The 24,247-nt window shown below is 39.7% G+C and overlaps 1 protein-coding gene across 1 annotated transcript in view; it reads right to left on the reverse strand.

The window, feature by feature from the left end:
* The window catches only part of LOC119480638 (cadherin-6-like), a 205,916-nt gene extending 199,108 nt beyond the window's left edge, over positions 1-6,808 (reverse strand). Inside the window, exon 1 of the mRNA XM_037757120.1 lies at positions 6,325-6,808. The gene's annotated coding sequence lies outside the window, so the exon portion shown is untranslated. The remainder of the gene's footprint in view (positions 1-6,324) is intronic.
* Positions 6,809-24,247: the final 17,439 nt, after the last annotated feature.

A 24,247-nucleotide genomic window follows, 5' to 3' on the forward strand; every position in this document is an offset into this window, starting at 1 on the left:
CAAAGAATATTGGTGCGACTTTACAAAAGGGCTTGCACTCTCTTACAGTACTGAAATAGAACGAACCCAAACAGAATTAGCAACAACAACATCGTATCTGGTGGTGAGGCGATCATTTTTCATACACTTTCATTTTCCTACTTTCTATTGTTAATTGATATGGCGCGATAGCAATTAAACCTATTCATTATAGTCGTACTGATGTGTAAATAACTACTGTACAAAATCAGGTTCTTCTTGTCTGGTGGCATTAAAAAAGAACAGACCTATTCTGGAACAAAAAGAGAGAAAAAGATGAATGGTCGTGAATGAATAGTCTCGTCACTTGATGCGCCTCACTTCTCATGTTGTTGTTCGGCACTTCAGCAATTCATGATTATAAAACGTGGCCTTCAATACAGGGTTGTTATGTAGCGTGTGTTTCTTTCATAAACAACTAATTGATCTGCTCTTTACCAACAGTTATTAATTCTAATTTGACACAAGCCATTTATGTGAAATCATCTATGAAATATAGATATTAAAAGTATAAGGCTTGTGAACTTTTAGATTTTTTCTCTTTTTTAATACTTTATTTTTTTCCCCTTTTTTACAGTTCGCAATTAAAATAGTTTATAAACCAATTTCTAAGCAATTGAGCTTAGAAACAAACACAATAAGTACACAAAAGAAACCAACATCAGCATTCAAAATTGAAATGAAATAAAAAAATAGAATAAAATAAAACAAAAATAATAATAATACAGAGAGAAATAATATTAATAATAATATAATAATAATAATAATAATAATAATAATAATAAGTTATTAAAAAAAAAGAATCAACGAATCAAACTTTTCCATTTTATAAAATATGGGTTTAGTTTTTTTCCCACCCTTTTGTTATTTGCTTCAGTGCTGTGATTCTGAGTATTCTAAATAAATAACATTCATCTTTACCGAGACCAATTCGAGGTTTCCTTGTGTATGATATGCTCTACTTTTAAATACAGAGGTATTTTTTCTAATTGTCCAATTACTATGAAATGATCAAAATCCATAATGAATTGATCCTACTAGCAAATGTTTGTTACCACAGCTAAACACAAAGCCACAGCCACACAGGCTTTTGTTTTCCAAAAACTATTAAAAACACATCTGTGAGCCACACCTTTGCACTGGGTGACATGTTCCTTCATTACCACAAACGCACAGACCGTAGTTTATTGTGAGCCAATCCCACATAGTCCATCTTGCTGCCAGAAATACTCACGAGCGCACCAAATGTGTATTAATCCACGGCTGAAAAATAGTCCCCCAAAAATGCAGTGCCCAGCTGTTTTAGGAAATTAGTGAGCCTTTTTTAGAAAAAATTAAATTCTATCTATCTGCCCCTTTTTTTTTCCTTTAAAGGTCCCATATTGTAAAAAGTGAGATTTTCATGTCTTTTTTTATTATAAAGCAGGTTAAAGTGCTACATAAATACTGTGAAAGTATCCAAACACTCTATCCATGCAGAAATACACACAGCCACTATTCAGAAACTGTGCCTTTAAACACGCCGTCAGGATTTCTGTACAATTGTGATGTCACAAATCTACAATATATAGACCAGTACACAGATTTAAACATTGTAAATGTGTCCCAGTTTATTTCCGGTAGTGTGTGTGTGTGAATGACATCAGCTGACAGGAAGTAAACATGTACCCAAGCTGTTGCCTAGCAACACAATTCCATTGCAATTCCATTGAAATGCACTAAAACAGAGCGTTTCAGACAGAGCGTATAAATACAGGCATATTCAGGCTGACAGTATGAGGAAAATAAAGAGTTTTTTTTAACATTAGAGCATGTAAACATGTTCTAGTAGAAACACAAAATACAAGTATGAACCTGAAAATGAGCACGATATGGGACCTTTAAACAAATCTTCATAAGGAACAAATATGCTTTGGGCTGACACAGACCAGGTAGGAAGTCGGAAAATATTGAGATCTACAATCAACACATTGATGGTTTTGGTCTTGTCATTGTTTTTCTTCACGTCTTGAAAAAAATCTATAGGGGAATAAATTATTTCAGCCATATGTGCACTTGCATGTGCATTTATAGATGTTGCAATTTATTCATTTAGCATTTTCTCAATACCTCAAAGTTCTGCAATGCATCTAAATAGCACTGCAGCAATAAAACAAAATACTGCTGAAAATACATTGCATGGACACGTAAACAATTCAATCACACGTCAATCCCTTCTGCAAAAAAAATGCAAGTCTTCAAGAACCAATATTGCTCGTGGCTCTGACTGTGGGAGGTAGCGCGGAGGCAAAGAGCCCTGTGTTAGGAATATCCAGAGGTCCAGAGCTCGATGGATGGAGAGAGCGAGAGGGGGGCAGCTGTGAGAGATGAGTTCTGAGATTTAGTCAGGAGTGGAGGCATGCAGTGCTAAGGAGCATGACTTTGTTGGTGATTCTGTGAAACGCTGGAAGCCAGTGGAGGTCTCTGTGCAATGTGGTGCATCACTAAAGAGAAATAGTTACTTAAATACACAACAGCTACATCTAACAAAAAGGTCTTCATAGCTTTTATAAACGATTTCAAGGTAGCATCTTATATATAGTCTGAAATACTATATGGAGTACTATGGAGATGGGATGTACATCCAGGCTTTGGACTATTGAACAATTGCGTGATTGCACAAAGCATTATGCAGTGTTGACGCACAGTATGTCTTAATGTCTTAATTTCCTCGTCGAAATTACTTTTACCTAATGATAAACAATGTAATATTAGCCATTGTGAAAAGATTATGTAACGCTGCCATTTCCCGGTCCTCCTCATAGCCGGAGACAATACAGGGGCTTTAATGTGCTCTATTTATCTGTTGTATAACACTGATGTATGATACCGCTCTATAGGAAATTAATAGGGGGATGAGAAAAGATGAGCGTTATGGTGTCCAACGTGTTTCTCAAAGTTAGTATTGAAATTAAGTGGAAGTAACACAGCAGCCATGTCTCCAATTATGTTTATGTAATAATACGTTGTTTTCCCAGTTATGGTTTCATTACTAGTGTAATTGCTGCCTGGATTATGTTCACAGACGACATAATTTCCAGTCAAGGAGGCGCCTCATTTTCATAGTGCACAAAAGCGCATGACTTTGGCACCAGAGACTGAGATTCACACCTCGATTATGTGGTTAAGGTTAGGGAAAGAGTATGTAAAGACACTTAATTTAGCTTTTCACATTGATGATTGCTTGTTGTTAAATACATTTGCTTACTTGTGTATTCATTATCTTTCAGCTCTTGAATTTTATTGTTATTCTATTTTGTTAAATGGTGGAGTTGAGAGGAGTGAAATGATCGCAATATCTTTTTTTTTTTTTAGGTCTGCTTACCATACTTACTATCATACTTTATAATATTACCTTATGATATCAAATTCTACTCAATGGTATGTTAAATATGTTAATATTTTGGATGAATTATGTGTAGAAAATGATGCAATTGATGGTAAGGTTTGATCTGGGACCCTGAATCAGTTCATATGTGGACCTTCTTGGTCACACATGCTGTGTGCATAACGAAGATATAGAGATAGATTTATCTGTGATTGTCGTACTGCATCCATTTTTATGTTCTCTGGCTCAGGCATAATCTTTTTAATTGTATTGTTCTACGATATTCATCCAGATTCCACTCACTGAGCATGAATATTACACAAAAGAAACCTGGAAGCTGCCCAGTAGCAGCAATCACTCTGGACAATACTATCAGTTAGATATCATAGTAAATTATATACAGGTTCTCTCATCATTATCATTATGAACTTCAAGGTATACATTCAAATCCAGTATATACCCAGAAGACCATGCTGTTGTTTTGATGTAAAACACTGGCTCATAAACAAGCGAGTGATCTGCACTTTGATATGAAATGCAAATGGAAATCTCTGGCAACAGGGACTTGAACCGCTCCACCACGAGACTGAGAAGAACATCTCTGGTTTTCTTAGCCCAAAGAATCAGAGGATAGACAGATGGCGTGGGATGTATTGAGATCAGCGAGCTCCTCCGCGTATTGAAAAGGGTAAACAAAGCTTACCAGATACTAGATGTCAGAATCCAATCATCTCTCTCTTGTAAAGCCCATTAGTTATTGCATGTTGATTTCCTTTAGCATGCTGTTGGCTCCTTCTTTTCTTAACGTATGATATCTTTATTAAAATTGAACTGAAGTAATCCCTGTTGCATGGAATAAGTGCATGTTTGAAAATCGACTTGAATCGGTTTCATGCATGTATAATCTAATACATTAAAAACAGTATGTTTCTTATATTTAGCATCTGTTGAGTGGTTTTGAAAATAGAATCAACATCACAGCAGGCAGCAGTAACAGAGATTTCTAACTGTGCATTTTGATGAGGTACGGAGGATCTCTATATCCAGAACATGAGGAGTGAGGAGCACCGAGCTCTGAGATTCCTCATTGAAAAGAATAGATGAAAACATCTCAGGCATTTGTTGTTTGTCTTTGATTAATACAGAACTACGAGGCGCGTAGAGTACTTCATTGAGATGCAGTGAGTAAAACAAATAATGTAGATAATGATTAGGGATTTTTCAGGTCAGACGGTTCATTTTTGAATAAATTATGAAAGCTGCTCTGCTTGGGTGTATGCCAGAGGAGTGAAAGTTAACTCTGTAGCACCACAGAAGAGGTAGACTGTGTGAATGCCCTCTCTGGTAGACATATTGGGGGTCCTCAGTGCTTATTGGATTATCCCCAAATGGTCCGTTTGGCTAAGAAACAATTAACCGATACGGCAGTATTTGATTGTACTGACAACTATTGGCACATCTAAAAGATTAATTCTATGATAAAGTACTTTAATTACCTACATGTGAAAACAAGCCAGTCACAATGATTGTCACTGAACATGATTTTGTCCATCTTCAGAGCTTTCCAGCAGGCGACAGATTAGCCAAATTGTTTCAGAATCTCTAGTTACATCTAGCCAGTAGAACAACAATCTTAAACTATCACAGTAAGCCAATTCATTCCCAGGAGGCACAGCGACCTTTATAAACAGCCAAACCTTATATACAACCTCAACCTTAGGGTCATATCAGCGTTTCAAACGCCAACATTTTGCTGCAAAGTCAGTTAATTTCAATGTATTCTCAAATTTTCATCATTTCATCACCAATACAAAGCTGTTTGGACAGTGCTGGTCTCTGAGGAAATCATCGTTCATGAATGCACCACGGTTTAATCACAAAAGCCTTATCAGTCACTGTCCACTTTATTAGGCACACCTGTTTAATTGCTTGTTAACACAAATAGCTAATCAGCCAATCACATGGCAGCAACTCAATGCATTACGTCATCTAGACGTGGTGAAGACGACTTGCTGAAGTTCAAACCGAGCATCAGAATCGGGAAGAAAGGGGATTTAAGTGACTTTGAACATTGCATGGTTGTTGGTGCCAGACGGGCTGGTCTGAGTATTTCAAAAACTGCTGATCTACTGGGATTTTCACACACAACCATCTCTAGGGTTTACAGAGAATGGTCCAAAAAAGAGAAAATATCCAGTGAGCGGCAGTTGTGTGGACGGAAATGCCTTGTTGATGTCAGAGGTCAGAGGAGAATGGGCAGAGTGGTTCGAGATGATAGAAAGGCAACAGTAACTCAAATAACCACTCGTTACAACCAAGGTATGCAGAATACCATCTCTGAACGCACAACACGTCCAACCTTGAAGCAGATGGGCTACAGCAGCAGAAGACCACCTGGTACTAGCAAGGTGTACCTAATAAAGTGGCCGGTGAGTGTACATCATCACCAGAGGAAATGTTACACGTATACATGCATACTGTACATATCCACCTATGTTATGTTATTTCAGCATATTTGCACGATGCACCTTTTCACTACTGTATTATTGTTTACAATTTACGTACAGAAACATCTCTTGTCCAGCTTCGTTGCAGTTCTATTTCCATATGTACAATGAGAGCAGAATAACTAGGGTCAAATTGCTGGTAGTCTATGTAGGCTTACTCATACCTGGCCAATCAAACTGATTCTGATTCTGATCCAACAAGACAAACATTAAAAACACGACAACAACATCATTCATCAAGCGTATGGATAGAGCAACATGCATAGTAACTTTAAAAAAGACACTTTAAACATAGCCTGGCACGGCGGCCACATCATATACACACAGCTGACACACATAGCAACATCAGCATGGAGTCAGCAACTGTACACTGAACAAACACTATATCCAGTAAACAATAGGCCACTAGTCCAAAATTGTAAATAAGCTTACTTTTGATGATCTACGGCAGGAGACGACGGGGCTCGGTGTTGAAATGATGTCATTGTAGTCTCTTTCAAAGGAGAGCAGGACCAAAGAGTTCAGTCTGTGTGATGCCAGTTTTTATCCCACTGGCAGATGAAAAGAGTCTTTCTCCAGGAACTTGTTATGGGTAGGATGACCAGGGGCTACATAACGTTATATGTCATTATTACTTGGCACTTTGTTGAGGAGAAACTGGCGCAGGAGTAGATCTTGGTTGAGAGTGATGGCTGGATTCTCTTCCACCTGCTCCTCAGGCTTCTGTTCCTCAATGAATCACAGGTGTTTCGGTTTAACGAGTTATCTGGTGACTTTCAGCCGAATGCATCCGTGTGCTCGTAGTAACTTTTATGACGTAGATAATAAACACAGAGGAGTATTTGTTTAAAATCGATCAAGTGAAATTCAAGGCTTTCTGTTGTTGTTTCCATCAGCTGCTGTCACTACAAGCAATCATTAGGCCGAGAGACACCTGTGCACCGAGTGAAAGAGGAGGGGCTGCTCACAATCTGGCATTTGTCAAATGCAGTCACTTAAAAGATCTGACCTATCACGTAGCCGAAACAAGAAGCAGGAAACAAGAGTTGTTCAGGCCGGGTCAGCCCAGGCAAATCTCTTTTTCTGTTTAAGCTACTATTAATAGTCACAGATTTTTACTACAGTATAGTTCAGTAAACTGCTTCAGAAAACATCCAAAATAGTTAAAAACAGCCTTCAAGTGTCTTCAGTTTCCAGTGTTAATTGCAGTTCCATAATTAAAGCAGCAGGAATAAATATTCATACATATAATTTTGGAGTGTTTGTTTAGCACCTGTCATTTCCTCAGAGTGCTCCGACTGGACTCGTCTTGATCATCATAAAAGCTCTGAGTAACTGGAGCTACTTCCATGACCGAAAATAGTATAGTATAGATATTATATATCTTTATTTTCATTAGGCTATCATCTCCTGCTTTGCTACACAGCTTTATTAAAGCTGCACTCGGTAACTTTGAGTTGTAAGTATGATAAAAAACAAGTTATTTTTTATAAAAGTGTCACCTGCCAGTAGTACATGAGACAGATAATCTATGAAAATCATGTTCCTTTGAGTCCTCCAGTGCTCCTAATGGCATTTACAAGATTTCACTGGACCTGAAAACAAACAACCAATCAGAGCTGAGCAGTTTCTGGGCAGCTGTCAATCACTCGTGAACTCCGATCAAACTAGGCATCGCTTATCAAATATGAATCAATATTCTGTAACTGTAATGCCTATTTCTCCCCTCAAATGTTTTCAGAAACATCTTGCAGTGTACCGTTTAGCTGTAAAATGAGAAAGTTTGCTTCAGCTGGTGGGCGGTGCTTGGTCTTAGATAGACTGTTTTCAACATGGCAGCCGATTCTCAAACTTTCTCATTTTACAGCTAACACACTAAACAGTAAAATATATGTCTGAAAACATTTGAGGCGAGAAATAGGCATTACATTAACATAATCTGTTACTGCATTGCTAGTTAGCAAAATAACAATATATTCTAATTTATATGATTTTATGTTATTACTGCCCTGCCTGTCAATTCAACATGTCCTCATCCCAATTCGTCATAAACTGACATAAACTTTGTCAGACCCCTCTGCATCACAATTTGGTTGCCTGTAAACATGTGCTTAATGTTGTGAATTAAACAACAATCAATCAATCAATCAATCAATCAACATTTATTTGTATAGCCTTTTAAAGTAACCAAAAGGTACCCAAAGTGGAAATAATCGGAAAAAAGTACATAAAAAGCATAAGGAAAATGTTATTAAAAGCCGATCTAAATAAAAAGGTCTTGAGCTTGGATTTTAAAAAGTACTAGGTCAGTGACAGTGCGTATATCAGGGGGTAACTTGTTCCATAATTTAGGAGCAGCGACAGCAAAAGCACGATCACACCACAGCTTATACCTTGACCTCAGGACTTCTAAAAAACGTTGACCCTATGACCGCAAAGCCCTGTTATGCTCGCGGAGAGTTCAAATCTCGGACAAATAAGATGAGGCGAGGTCGTTAATGGCTTTAAAAACAGATATCAAGAGCTTAAAATCGATTCTAAAATGAACTGGAAGCCAACGGAGTGAGTAAAGTACGGGGGGTAATGTGTTCACGTCTGAAAGTGTTAGTTAAAAAGCGAGCAGCAGCATTTTGCACAAGTTGGAGGCGCGCGAGGAAAGACTTGTTGAGACCAACATACAGTGCATTACAATAATCAGGTCTCGAGCTAATAAAGGCGTGAATTGCCTTCTCAAGATCGTGCAGATTGAGGAAGGGCTTTACTTTAGCCAGCCTTAACAAGTTAGGTTTAGGAAAAAAACAACATGGTTGGGCTTATAATTACTATATTTCTACTTTACTGTTGACACGTATGGGTTTACATCGTAGTTAATGGAAAGCCAGTTCCTGCCTACCAAAAGTATTTTCTACAGACATCGTTATTATCCTAGTCTGGTTGCAAAGTGTTTCGACATGCCATGTCGCCGGTGAACCACAGTGGAAGTGCCAGACGCGATAGTTGAGACGTGATGCAACGTCCAGCGATTACTGAGACCGGCACAGCGATGGTTAATGTGTCAGACGTGGGGGATTAAAGAAATGGTACCTGGCATTAGAGCAGATCTATCCGTGGCAGGGAGCTTGCTCCACAGTGGCACAGCAATCAGGGCTGATTTGTGTGATTGAGAGCTCGCAGTAAATGTTGATGGCTCATTTGCTCGTTGATGGATAATTGGAGCTATTAACAACATGACACTGGCCTCACCTTTATTATAAGATTCTTCTTCACAGTGTTAATGGTTTCCTCTTGTCCGTGTCCTCGCATTCATTATTAGAAATCCTATCCTGTTGTGTCCCTTAATGACGATACCTGATGGTATAGCACTCTGGTAGCGCCGTACATCTTCTTAAGCCGTTGTAGCATCCTGCGCTCACAAGAAACAAGAATACTTTGTGGTAAAAAACATCTTGACTTAACTAAATTTATTCCTCTATGTTCGTCTATTTTTGTCTTTTTGCAGAGGGAACATTTTTACAGCAGCACCTACACTTCAAAATGGAAATTACTGGGGACAGAAAGTGAGGCAGAGATGGAGCAAATATAAGCACATAATGCCTCTACGCTTCCTCTAGTCCCTGCAGGCAGCAGAATGAATTAATACAATATACCTTATTGTGCTTTGAAGCTTAAACTTTATATTTCCACCTTCAAATCTGCCTCCTCCTCCCGTGGGACACATGGTCACATAAACCTCACAGTGTTACATAAATATGTTTTATAATGAATATTCTAATGTTCCTGGCTTTGTTTTATATTCAACGGGGGGTCAGCGGTACCCATTTTTCAAAGAGAAGGAATTTAGTTAATTAGCTCTGGCCCTTTTGTTACGCACTCATTAAAATGAATTCAAACTTTATTTTATTTGCATAACTCGTTAGGATTATACAAACACATATACAAAGAATCAAATTCATATTGCAGGGTTGATTAATAAGTGTCGCTGGGCAGGAAACAAATGAAAGGCTTTATTTGAAGATGATGTGTGGGAAATTATTTGCTTTTTGGGCACAGATCCAAGTCCTTTGTCACATGGGAGATGAATGTGCTAAGTCGCTGTGCTTGTTGACAAAGACGGGCTGCGTCAAAATGTTGTTTGATGTATGACAGTGACAGAACTCCAAAGGTAATCTGGGGCATCTTGAGTAACTGGGCTTTCTGAATATGCTGAGTCAGTGTGAAGGTGCACTCTCAGTTGTAACAAAAGAAAAAAAAAACGAATCCTTTAGGGGATCTTCCTACTGAAAGTGCAGAGAAACCCTCAGGCTGTACTGTTGTTCAAAGAACATCCTTGATAAGGTTTCTAAAGAATCCATTATGGGTGCAGTGAACTGTCAATTATCATATTTTATTGACATTTTTTCACCGGTTAATTTACCTGCAGACGTGTAAATTTGGATTCTGACCCGATTAATGCTCACCCCGTTCTGGCCTTTTGATTACAGTTCAGTAATCAAACACCAGGTGTCTGGCAGAAGAGTGTCATTACTGTCAATCTAACAGAGAATCAGATTCCCATGCAGGATTTTCGGATGTACTTAAGAGGCTCAAGGAGCTTAGAGGTAAGGTGTGTGTGAGTTTCATTTCAAAACCCTCTGATAAGGTTTAGGGTAAGGTCAGGGCTTGGAAGTGCACCAAAGAGGGGAAGATACGAACTTCACAGGTTGCTGGAGCTCACATAATTATGAGTTGAGCACACCTAAATGAATTTACAAAGTGGTAAGCTACCTCTAAATCCAGATGTGTCCAGATGTGACATTCTAAAGGCAAACATCACAAAACAAGTTTGACACATTGATGTGATGAATTTCAACATTACTGTTTGGCATCTTGTGTAATTTACTAGTCATATAGAGGCAAAGTCCCGTCCCTTTTGGTGTCCCCCATGGGACATTATTTCAGAAAAAAGAATATGTACGGTAGTCAACGGTAAGAGACAAATCTTTTTTTTTTTAAAAGATAATTTTGCAAGTCGAGAAAGTCTCAGTTTGTCATAGTTTTGTGTGAAACCGCTCAGTGAACTATATGTCTCGTCTCGCACAATACACATCACCAACACTACCTAGATAGCTAACTTAGCTATGTTCCACGCACAAATGTAACGTTATCTTATCTGTTTTATTTAGCGACTCCTGGTCTTTTTATCAGCTGGGAAGCGAAAGAACGAGTGAGACCCGTTGATCGTGTGAGTTCATCCGGAACACACAGACATCGTAGCTTCAGCGAGAGAGAAAGACATCACGTACGCGACTTTTTGGTGTTAAGTCTTGTGACTGGTCGCCCACCAATTGGAAGGTCGGCGGATTTGATCCCCGGCTCATCCAGTCCCTCGTCGAAGTGTCCTTGGGCAAGATAATTAACCCCAAATTGCTCCCGAAAGCTGAGCCATCGGTGTGTGAATGAGTATTAAGATTAGATCCTGATGGGCAAAGTTGGCACCTTGCATGGCATCCTCTGCCATCAGTGTATGAATGTGTGTGTGAATGCTGAAATGTAGTGTAAAGCGCTTTGAGTGGTCGGAAGACTAGAAAAGCACTGTATAAATGCAAATCCATTTACCATTAACTACCATACATATTTTGTTTCTGAAATAAGGTCTCATGGTGGTCCACTGGAAGGGGACTTTGCCTCTCTATTGCTAAATGTGTTTAAGTTTTAACACTCTAAAACATCAATGACATGCTTGACGTGGAACTGATCCCATTTAGAAGTAAAATAAAACTTGCACTGGAGTCCATGTTGTTCTTCCTTTCTGCCAAAAGCAGCTCAATGCACGACAGCTTGTATTTATCTTGGTAGGAAGTTTTTTTTGGAAGTCCTGACACTCGACGTAAAGCTAACATTTGAAGTTGTTTGGCTATGGATTCTGTCCCCCCCATGTGCTCCTAATATTGCTTCAGGATGGCATCGGCACAGATGCCCAGCTGCGGCAAGACTTCATGAAATACAACCGTATTTGTATCATTAAGCTGAGGGGAAATAAATGGCCTTGCTTTTCTGAGGTCAAATTATCCTCAGGAGCCACTGTTTACCATATCTATCCTTCCTCGCTCTGTCACCAAATGAGAAATACCTCTCCCAAAAGTGTCGCATTACAAATATCATTGTGAGCTAATGTCTTCTCAGACCGGTCGGTGATATATTTGTCGGCTGGCTGCCTCCAGACAGAGCTCCCGTATAGGAAATGTAGGGGATGTCACGCAGATTGGTGACTTTCTCCCCCTTCGCTTTCTCTAATGACTTTTTAAGTCACATTGAACGCTATGAAATTACAGTTTCATTCCATTCCATTGTGAAAATTAACTGAAAAAAGAAATTAAACAGTGGGCACCGCTTGTTCCTATACAAACCTCCCTGCAGGTATAACTTCCTCTCCTTTGAATGTGTTAAACTATCAAAATCAATCAGTGCCGTGATATTTCACACCGATATGGAAATCAAGCTTAATGAAATACATTTTCAGACACTGATAATACCGTTTTTTTTTTTGGGTTACATTTCATAGACAATCGTTCAGATTCAGATCAATGATCAGAATCAAAGAGGCAATTACATTTATGAAACACTCGTTCCAATCAATGTCTGTGGCTGATTCATTACAAATTGAAAGAGTGTTGTTTATCTACTTGTCTGTGGTGACATGTGCAATATAATTGCGAGCCACTTCATGGGAGCTCTCCAAATCTTCCCAGACAGATGACATTTTTGTTGCTTCTATTGGTCTGTGCCAATTCCTTTCATTCTCAGTTAAAGCCTGCCTTTCTTTATTGCTTGACAGTTTATTGATGTTTCGCAACAGCTGCTATGACATGTATTAATTCTGTGCTTGAAAGAATACCAGGCTACTCAGAGAAATAACATTTTGCTTTGGGAATAATGAAAAGACATGGCACGACGGGGGCACAATTCAGATACTGACATTACCTTAACACCAAGGATATCTGAAGGGCACTAATATCATATCGGGGCTTTGCAACATGGTAGCTCTGCTTAAATTATTTATATTGCAAACTACTGAGTTGTTTGGCTATGTGCTGGAGGAAAACAGCTTCATAAATACAGTGCTGTTGTTTTATTTGAGTTTTGTTTCAGGGGGCCACGGGAGATCATGACACAAATATTGTTTGTGTTTCCGAGGCCAGCAGAAAACTCCCTGGAGTTAATTTACCTCGGTGTTCCAGCCAACCCCTACTGTGGTGACTCACCTTTACCACCGTACAGATTAGGCTCAGAGAGAGACTTGGCTAAAAAAAAACACTCTCCTTGTGAATGTAACCCATTGGTGAAATAAAACAATTCAGGAGGCAGGCTTAGAGTTCAGCACAGTAGGAATACTGATAGCTGGCTGAAAACATATTCATCTTGGACTGGGATTCATGAACGCCAAGTGTTGGCAAAGGAGCGCTACCATGAGCCAAGCACATATCACGATTTGGCTGGTAGGTGTTATTATATTGAATTGGTATTTAAATAGCAGCTGGTCAGAAATGGTTCTGATCGCTGTCATCAGGTGACAATTACTGAACTGGGAATACATGCACTGAATCATAGGGCATCAGTGTAATTCTTTACTACATTAATTTTACTCATCCTTAAAAGGACGCTTCCATTTTTGTTTTGTTTTTTTGAGTATTTTTATATCATTCTGCAGCATCCCAGTGGTGTTCATTGTGTATTCAAATCAGAATATTCAAGTCTTGGTCGAAGTACATATATTTTACGGCTTGCCTCGCTTCAAATAGCCTCACTGAGCTAGTTTTTGTTGCAAGATTCAAGTGATTCAATATGTTTATATTTTCCTAAAACGACCTCTTTTGGCCTCGTGACTAATTACAATGATCTTTCAGGAGCAATGGCGAAATAATAGAACCTCTCAGGATGGAGGCAGGATTGGTTGGTTGGGTCAACAAAGCATCTGACTTTGCACCCTGTTTCCAACCATCAATCAATGTTGGACTCGTTTAACCAACTACGTGTTTTCTTTTTAACAATGATGAGTTATATGTTTCCTTAACTTCAACCAAGCAGTTTTAGTTAAACTTAAAGGGACAGTGTGTAACGTTCTGGGGGATCTATTAGCAGAAATGGAATACAATATTAAAATGTATATTTTCTTTAGTGTATAATGACCTGAAAATAAGAATCATTGTGTTTTCGTTACCTTAGAATGAGCCGTTTATATCTACATACGGAGCGGGTTCTCTTCACGGAGCCGTTCGCCATTTTTCTACAGTAACCCAGAACGTACAATCCAAACACTGGGCCATTCGTGTTTTCACGATTTTGTGTCGGCCACTGTAATTCTCCTACATGCTTGGCATACTGGAGAAGTTTCAGTTGGTTGCAATATGCAACCACACCACTAGATGCCACCAAATCCTACACACTGCCCCTTTAACGAGGAACTCAAACTGTTTTATACACATTTAAATCTGTTGCCATGGCTTGGGGCGTACTACTGCATATGGGAAAAATATATATATAAAAAAGGCCTGTTGTGGCTCCATAGGGAGCTGTGTGAAGCCAGATAAATTACCTCAAGAGAGGTCACATGGGTCAGCATTAGCTAGGCCTGAAGACAAAAAAATCTGGGGCTGTGGAGTTAGAAAGAAGTGAGCTCACCAGAACTCTGCGGTCCGCTTCTCATGTCTGCTCGAGGCTCGCGACTTCAGGCTTCATTATCAACTACTAGAACAACACATCTGAATCTGTACGGTTCAGTGAAATGGGTCAAGCTGCATTGTGGGTAGGCAGAGGTAAAGAAGAAAAATGGGTAGAATTGAAAAGACTATATCTTTCTGGTTCTGCTGGATCAATTTTTAATGCTTTTTTACAAAACTGTCCGTCGTGAGTTAAAAGAGGTGCAATGCTAAATTGTTGGAGTACTCTTTTAACCACAGAGGTGGCAGATCAGAAAACAGAGATATGAATCATCAGTTATATGTGTAAAGGCCCTGATGCACCAGGTTTTGTTCGGTGTGTCCGGCACCGTCGGCTCTAGTCTGCCCTTGTCTGAGTTTTTTCGGCCGATTCAGCATGTTGAATTGGTGGCGACGCCTGTCGGTGAGAGAAATCACTGATCACATGACGAATACAGACTACCGCCGCCTACTGCGTGGTTATTTCATCTCATGCAGGCACAGAATGTACATGGTAGATGGCCGTTGGCTGTAGTCTTTGCGCTGTGTTTGAGTGCAACTTGTTGGCCAGGACAAGGTGACGCAACCGGTGGCCTTCGTTGCTGCTAGTTCTTTGATGTCGGGTTGGTGTGTCTGGGCCTTAAGGCACTGTCAAACGATGTCATCCTGCCATAGAGGATGCTGGATCAGAAATGGCAAACAGCTTGTTTTGCTTTTTAAACCGGAGGACTTCTCGTTTGGCGTCATTAGTTGAGGAGAAATCTAACATGTTTTTCCAGTTTGAAAAGTGGAAGACAATCACTTGTGTTTTTGTCCAGTCAGGTGTTGATATCAGAGTAAGGAAAACCGTCTATCCATTGACATTTAGCTTAGTTTAAAAGATGTCTGCTTCAAGCTAATGCCTCTTGCCAGACCGCAACGAACAAAGTAATAACTGCGGGCTGACCCCCTGACCTCTTAACGTCTCGAGAGGGATTTACAACACTGCGGGAATGGAAATAAAGTGCACACCAACATGCATTTGTTTCATTCTAAATGAGATCTGCTGTGAAAAAACATGAAACCTATTCAGACAGAATGACTGCTGGAGAACTCCTCAGATGTGAGGATGACTGTTATTGCAAAGAATTTACAGTACAGACAAGGTATTATATCTCATACCTTGTGTCAACCCTGAAAAAAATCACAGGATATTTGTATTCTAACTGCTTGTAACTGAACCCTTTCCCTCCATTACCCACTGTGGGTCGCTCTCACATGGGTCATTTATCACACAGAACCCAATAGTGTCCCTACGTTAAATTAGACCACTTTGACTAATGGCAGAGAGGGAAATGTAACATTCTGCCTATTGATATACAGGAAGGAGAAATGCATGTAATGATCCAGAAATTCCAATTTCTGAGAGAACACCCACAAATATCCTCAAATTTCCCCCCAAAGTTCAATTTGAAACTTTATGCACAGTTTGTGCCACATAAGCCATGCTAAATGTCTTGTCAAATGGAAGTTGACTTTTCATGCAATGAAGGGAAATGGCCATTTTGGAACAAAGACCCGTTATTGGAGGTAATATTAAAAGCAATCCATTCTAATCTGTGTGATAAGAGGGTCTGTGGCATTTTTCAAAACCTACTGCACGAGAACCAATAAAAAAAGGAAGCACTTGGATATATTGCAGAATCAATATCATATTTAAAGTGCTCATACAAATTTTGTGTCTAGTATTGTTTTATATTAACAGCCAGGAGCCGGCACATAAAGTTATATCGGCCGTGGCTTATGCGATTATTTCTACCAGCAATGAAAATCTGCCAGTGTTTAGCTTTATTCCAAAAGGAATAACAGAAATGTAAGTAAGGAGACAAAGCACATTATTCAGTCTGCAACTTTAATACTGGGTGGGTGCAAATATAGACTGTAATAACAATAAGGCTGCAAACAGAACCATGCTGTGTTTGCAGGACATCAATATGAGTCTTTAAGGATGTGCTGAAATTGGTTTTGAAGTAAGCGTTCATTAACAGCAGAAGATCATAACAGATATGCAGCGCTGTGGTGTAAAAAGCGGGCCACAGACTGTGTGAGAAAAAAAAAAAAAATGGGGTGAGCTCCATCTTGGCAAACACGAGGACATCTGGAGCGTAGCAGCTGACCGACAGTTGATTCTCACCTTACACCACATGGTGAGATTTGGATAGATTTAGCAGTTTCGGGCGATATTGCTTTTGTGAAATGAAACCTCCTTTGTTTTGTTTTTACCCCCGCAGCCTCATGAATTCTATTTCTTGCAATGTTTTTATGGCATTTTCTTCTTTTTGTCATACACTGAGCAGAGAAGAAAAACCCCTGTCAGCTTCCTTGTCTCACTACCCAGTAAACTTATTTAACCTTCATCCTCTTTGATCATGTTCTTTTCACAGTAGGAGGCCTCGGTGGCTCCTCTGACCGCGCCGCACAGCGGACTAATGATTAGAACTTCTTTAAATAACGTTAGAAATCCCCTGCTTATTATTTCTCCCTCTGTTCTCCCATTCTATAATGACAAATCTTAGACCTTCAGAGTGTACACAATTATTATTCCTTTTTTCTCCCCCTACCCATGGAGACGTTTCCTGGCTTGTTTGATGAGTGAATCCTCTGTGGTCTTTTTCCATTGTACCTCTAAAATAAAGCGCAATTTAAATTAGGTTCTGCTTAGTCTCTCATGTCTTGCACAGTATATTTTCCCCTCCCACTTCAAGGAGGTACAGTTTCTAGTTCAGAGAATGTACTCTGCTGCTACCTACTGTTTGTTTTCTCTTTCTAATCTTCTTGCGTAACTCTAATCTAAGCCCTTTCAACCCTTTGAGCTTTGCTAACTTTTCTTCATGGCTAGTTTTTCTCTTTTTTTTCCCTGCTAGTTCCTCACAGACATTGTTGATAGGGGTCATGCACACAGGTTAGTTTCAGGGCTTGGTTGTTGTGTCTAAGAAATAAATATTCTGAAATTGCAGCTGCAAACATTTTCACATTTTGTCCTGCAATCCAAAAGAGGAAGGACAAACAAATGCATCACCAAAACACAAAATGAACAGTGGATTTTTCCACCCTGACATCTCAGAAAAACAACTTGCATCCAGAGCTGTGTATTGGTACAGTTGATGCTTTACTTAGGGCAGTTAGAGCTGAGATAATAGCGATAATGTCAAAACTAGGCATCAAAAGTTCCAGCACCCACGATTTCAAAGAGAACAACTTCTAAAAAGTTCATTTGATAAGTGTTTTTGACGGATCTGCACATCACTTTTATTTTAGCACCAGACATATAAAGAAGGTGTTCAGTTTAGCATGTGACATAGACAGCTATTTTCTCTACTCCCCAAGCACACATTTGAAACATCATGCTGTTCACTCCATCAAGATTTTTTTTTTCCTTCTTTCAGCTCTGTGAAGTTTTTGGGTCTTCTTTCAAGTGCGGGAGTTGTATTTTGGGAAGTTTTGGTGTGCGTGTTTATGTGTGTGTGTGTGTGCATGTTTTGTCCATGGATCTATAAGCATGTCCCTTCCATATCTTCTTTTCACAGACAAGGTCTCTGTGGAAGACAGATCTCCTCTTCCCCGCTGTGCCTCCCCAAACTGTCGTCTAGTCTTTCCAATTTTCCTCCCTAAAGGCCAACAAGAACACATTTCACACATCTGTGAGAGACCCGGCTCGTTTTCCCCCTTGCTTTCCCTTTCTTAATTTACACCCCTCATCTTTAACATCTCCCTTTCATGGTTTCATCTAAAGCAGAATTATCCCACTATGCATATATGTAGCCACATGACATGAAGCATTTCCCCTCCATTTTCCTTGCATGGGTTTAAATTTCCTTTTTCTCCTTATCACACCTCCAGTTGGTGTAAAGAAGTCACCTGGCTAGTTTCTGCATGACGCCGTATTTTTCAGCTGCTGCACTTGAAAGTATGAAAGCACATAACTGTGTTCAAAAAAAGTAATGGTGTCAGAAAAGGTTCTCTCCAGCGGGCTGAATTGCAAAATAGAGCAAATCCTTATACACTTATAAGCCTTGCCAACAGTTTCAGAGGAGTTTTCTAAATTATGTCGCGTGTTAAAAGACCGACACAAGTGCACACTCTGCCAGATGCGAGTGCGGCGGAAGAAAAAAAAAGTGTGAGGTTAAATCCTGGAGTTTACCATACGCTCAGTGAGTCAGGGGGCTACGTGTGCTGTGACTGCCCAAGCAGGCCCAGTCGGAATGGGAGAAAAACACGTCACGGGTCACTTGGCAGGGGTACGTTAATCATACGTGACTGCCCAGGTAGCATGATGGGAAACAAATTGAGTGTCATTTCTCACCAGAGGACTCGGCGTCGGAAGACAAGCGACGCTCTGGCCTTACACCAGAGTCCTCGTGGCGCCTCACATCCTGGCTGCAGAGGCAAGTGTTACATGACAGACTGTACACAGGGAAGTGGACGTTGATAAATGGCTGGGGAAATGTTCCCTTGCAAAAAATGCAGAGGACATCATTATCTGGAACCTGGTGACATTGCAGCAGATAGGGAGACGGTGAAACGTGTAGTCAAAACACAACTTAATTTCCTGTTAATTAGTGGAACTGCACGCAGGCTTAAAGCTCCACATCAATGCCAATATCTCTAATAAATATCTCTACAATGAACACTAGCATTTAGTCATGAATTGCTGTTGTTGAAATTATAATTTATTTTGTGTCAATCTCAACTAGTTATGTTGTCAGACAGTATTAACTGATTGTTTCAGCAATGTAATGTGATCCAGCTTGAGAAAAGAAACTAGAAGAATGGAATATAAAGACAAGCAGATGGCTCAGAATAATGAAACATTACAATGAAGGGTACAAACATATTCACATTTCCAATACATTAAGTTGACATGCAGCTCACATTGCTTTGTATCCATTGCAGATTTGAGCTTTAACGCATCCAAATCAGGTGGCGCTCAGGAGATGTAGATAATCTCTCTGGATGAATATAGAGGGGTTATTCTGATCCACACATCTGGAGCAACAAAGACCCTGGATCAGATTTCTAAACCCTTTGTCGAGAGAGGCAAATTGGGGATAAATTAACCATGACTTCCTGTAATCTGAGGCTGTTGAATTAATTCAAATCCATACAATCCTTGAGCTAATAAGGTAAGACACTTAGCTTCCGAGATCATGTAGAATTACCTTTATTAATTGATGAAGAAAGTAAGTAATTACCTTTTAGATTCCGTCGCCATTTTGGCTCCGATAACAGATTTTTATTTTGACCAGTGATTGTTTGCTTGCTATATAACTTAAAAAAAGATTACCTGAATCCTAGAATGTGTGCATCAGTGGTCAAAAATGAAAAGGCACTCACTTGAAGTTGTTGTGTGGTCCTCACAGATGCTGCAGGGTAAATGACTGGGTGCAGTTAGGATGTTAAACACAGAGTCACTTTCATGGCTCACAATGTGAAACAAGTTCCTTCATCAGCACAAAAGTTCCAGATGGTATAACTTTGCAGAGTCAGTGTGTTTGACTGTATACAGTATACAGTAGGAGGCAGGTAACATCAGGTAAAGGATAGTAGGAGATAAAAGCCTTAAATGCAAAGTGTATGATACAAATATAAAGCTGATTGACAGGTCGTTTTGCACATGACTAACTCCAGAAATAACTCCACCTAACTCACTTTTTTCAGTGTTTGTGCACATACATGTGGACTGCCTACTAACCCACAAACTGTGAAATAAAAAAAACAAGCCATTCAGATCAGGCTAATTAGAATATATACCGCCAACAGCTTGAGAACTACGTCTGTAAAGGTGCACTATATTTATCAGATTTTCTGATTAAAATGTTATTTTTATATAAAAGTCACTATATCCTGACACTAGTGCATGAGACATGTAATCTGATAAAAAATCAGAGCCGAGCTGGAGCCTTGCCGTCTCTGAGCAGCTGTCAATCACTCGCAAACTCCGATCAAAAGGTCAAACTAGACAGCGCTGATCAAATACGAATCAATATTCTGTTACTGTAATGCCTATTTCTCGCATAAAATGTTTTCAGAAACATCTTGTAGTGTACAGTTTAGCTGTGAAATGAGAAAGTTTGTGACCCGGCAGCCACGTTGAGATAGGAACGCTCTCTCTCTCTGAGATAACCTGTGATTGGTCAAAGTCTCCCGTCACAGGCTAGATTTCTTAAAGCCTGAAAACAGAGCCATGAGGAGGTGCAGAAATCTAGTCTTCTCTCAGAACATTTGACTTACAATATGCTGAAAGGTTATTAAGTTTTTTTTTACCCATTGATGCCAAAAATATTTTGCCAACTGCTGCTTTAAGATTAGTTTACATCAGTATTGTTTTGTAAACACGGCTGTAAAACAGGCTGGTATTTTTTAATTATGATCTGTTTGCAAACATATAAATTGCAGATTTTTCATTTACAACTAAAACTCTTCAATTATATATATGGATTTAGCACACATTTGCAGTATAAGCTCCCTGAAAAAAAATGAAGCACTTTCCAAAACAGTGCCGAAGCACATTTCCAGAATATTCACACACACTGTAAACCGTGATTTGATGAAATAATTTAGGCAACATTTTAAACAGATTTTGACGCAGTGTAAACAGCTAAACCTGACAGGAGCCAACGTGAATGAGTAATGAGTAACAAGTTGAAACAGCAGCAGTATTGAGTGAACTGGATCCATAAAACGTGGCGGTTGTGTTCTCTCTACCAAACATGATGCCAGAAACACAAAACCCACATCCAACAAAAACAGTTTGGATCTACTGAGCCAATATTTGGTCTGTATTTCAGATAGATATGACATATTATAATGTCTATAATGTGTTCGGTTTGGTTGGCCATTTTCTGCTGGTTCAGTAACTTATCATACTGAAGACATCAGCCCATTCGCATGCAAAGGCGTAAGAATGACATGATAATGCACAAGGCCTTAAGCGTGCTACAGCTTTCTCGTAGAGTAATTTGAACGCCGTGTAGTCTGTGACTATAATGAAAGCGTAAATATGCAATGGTCAGAGTAAGTGATGTAGAATAAAAAACGAGAAAGACCACTTAGGGTTGGCGGGAGGCGAGGTGGATGGGTCCAACAAACACAGGACTTTCAAGCAGGAGTTAGTGACGTTCGCCATGTGTTTGTCAGGTTTCTCTAGAGATGTGTGACATGTTTTCCATAATATGTTACATTGTTTCTGTACGTATTTTACATAGTTTACGTGTTTATTTTAAGCCCAACCATGACATTTTTCCTAAACCTAATGAAGTGTTTTTATTGCCTAAACCTAACGGCGGACGTTACAGAGTTTTGTTGCGTGGCGCTTAAATGACACGCAAAAAGCGGCATACAAATGACACACGAAAAGCCTAAAATGCGTCCTCATTACAAGTGGAATTTCTGTGTAATGTCGTGCTATTCATACGCCTTCCCATGAGACCGGGTTGAAGACATAGTCATTGTGGAACATTACAAAAAACAACTTAACATGCTCCCACTGACAAAAAGAAAATACACATTTCCACATCATATAGAGTAGATGCTGATAGCTATTGATTAGTCCTGGCAGAGATTTCTGTCTTGTTGTTTTACTTTACCGTGGCCTTTTCCGAGTCAATCCTGGGAAAACTTTTTTAATTCCATTAAGTGTATCTCTCAGCTAAAGGGCTTGACAATCAATACTGAACCAGACCGTGAAAGTGACCAGACTTGTTGGAATAAATATGATCTTACTGGCGATACATTTAATTCACTCTCCGGAAGGTTTCCTTTGTTTTCAAAAAGCCCACTGCGTGTCGGCCAGTGGTAGCTGCCTGTCAATGTCTGACTATGGCGGCAGATTCAGACTTGGAGGCATTGTAGCGTGATCCATAGCGTGACTGGGGTCAACCTGAGGGAGACAGGTGTCAGGGGGACCAACAGGTCCCATGTGGGTAGGGGTTCACCGCTAATGCCCCGAGGGCTCCTTTGTGAGACGCGACAGGAGGGGGGAGAGGCGGGCTGAATACTGATGATGTCAGCTTCCGTGTGCAGAGACTGTGTTGCGAGCAGCAGGTGGTCAGGAAAAAAAGAGGGCATGTAATATTCTATTTATTTATTTATTACTCTCAGAGCTGGAAAACCTATCGCAAGATTTGGTGCACTCCTTGCATCATTTTAAACAAAGATTAAATACATCAAATGGTGACTTGCTGAAACCTGAGAGACTCTTTTTAATTAGAGCAGGCATGTAGAGAGAATATAATTTGGGTGCTTATCAGCTCAATGCAGCTGGATACAGCAAATTTATCACAGCTGCTCACATCTCCTCGATAAGGTGTTCCTCCTCGGCCTGGTGTATATTCAAATAAGACACTGAGTGAATCCCAGTAAGCCGTCTGACAGATTGTTGTTGCCAACAGAGTGAAACAAGCAACTTGTGAGTCATTCTTCACACTCCTTCGCACTCTCAAGAATGCTCTTTTATTCTCTCCCTTTCCTGTGTCAAGAACTTATTTCATCCCGTCAGGAAATACTGGATTAGGCTTGAGATGATTTCTGATGATTTGTGCCGGTGACATTGAGTAACCTCTGCAGGGTGGCACGGCACTGAGAGAGAAGGCCGTCTAACTGGAGGGTCGCGAGTTGGATGTCTGTTAACTGCCGATGTGTCATTTGGTGTAAAAAGTGTCCTCGAGCAACACGGTGAACCCCGCAGGCACCACTAGTAGGGTGAAGGTGGGAGTGATTTCAAGGAGGCTTAAGCTGAGCAGATAGGATTTTTAGTTCTACAGACATCTTCTAAAGGTAAAAGTGCTCTGGAGGCAGAAATGCTCGTTCTGGTTAAATCAAACCACTATGGAGAGAGCAGGTATATGCTCTCTTTTTAAGTAACATTTAACTAAAGCACAGCAAGAGGGAACTACATTACCTCTTTAATATAGTCTCCAGTTCGTCACTGGTGAGTTGCTGAATGAAAAAAATACAGCCCTGTCTCCTACAAAATGATGTTCCCATACAACTAAACTGCAATCTCAATCACATTTCAAGGGAAACATATTGTCTCCTGGATAACGGTCACAGTTTTATATAGTTTTAATTACATGGTTAACGCTGTACATTGAAACAAAACAAAAATGCAACAAAACTACTTTACTTTTATTTAGTAAAAAGCATCATAGTTCGGCCTAAAATAACTACATTTGTTAAGTTATTAAGCTATGCACGTACATTAACATAAATGAACGTTGACTATTAGTTTCACACGGGACATTTTGGTGAAAGTCCTGTTGTTTGACCAACCCCCAACCCTGATCTTCTTACACGGACTTCCTCAGATAACCATATTTGGGACACACCAAAAACAAACATAATCTGCAACAAATTATATGTTGAAACATAACTCACAATGCAGTTTTGTTGGCACGATTCCTGTTTGAAATGTGCCCAAAATGCCCCCCATTGCAGAGAAAAACATGCATGTGCACAGCTGTGAGTATGGAAGGTCGAAGTTGAACCTGGGAAGTCACTCTATAAATTGTGATGGATGTTTAAACCGGCATATTTGAGTCAAAATTATCTGTTTCCTCTTCCAAATATGTTTAAAACCTGTTTTCCAACTGTGTTTCTTGACCTATCTCACATAAAATGTGGCTTCAGTAGTCCGAGTTAAA

This window comes from Sebastes umbrosus, chromosome 21 (genome assembly GCF_015220745.1).
Source record: "Sebastes umbrosus isolate fSebUmb1 chromosome 21, fSebUmb1.pri, whole genome shotgun sequence".
NCBI lineage: Eukaryota > Metazoa > Chordata > Actinopteri > Perciformes > Sebastidae > Sebastes > Sebastes umbrosus.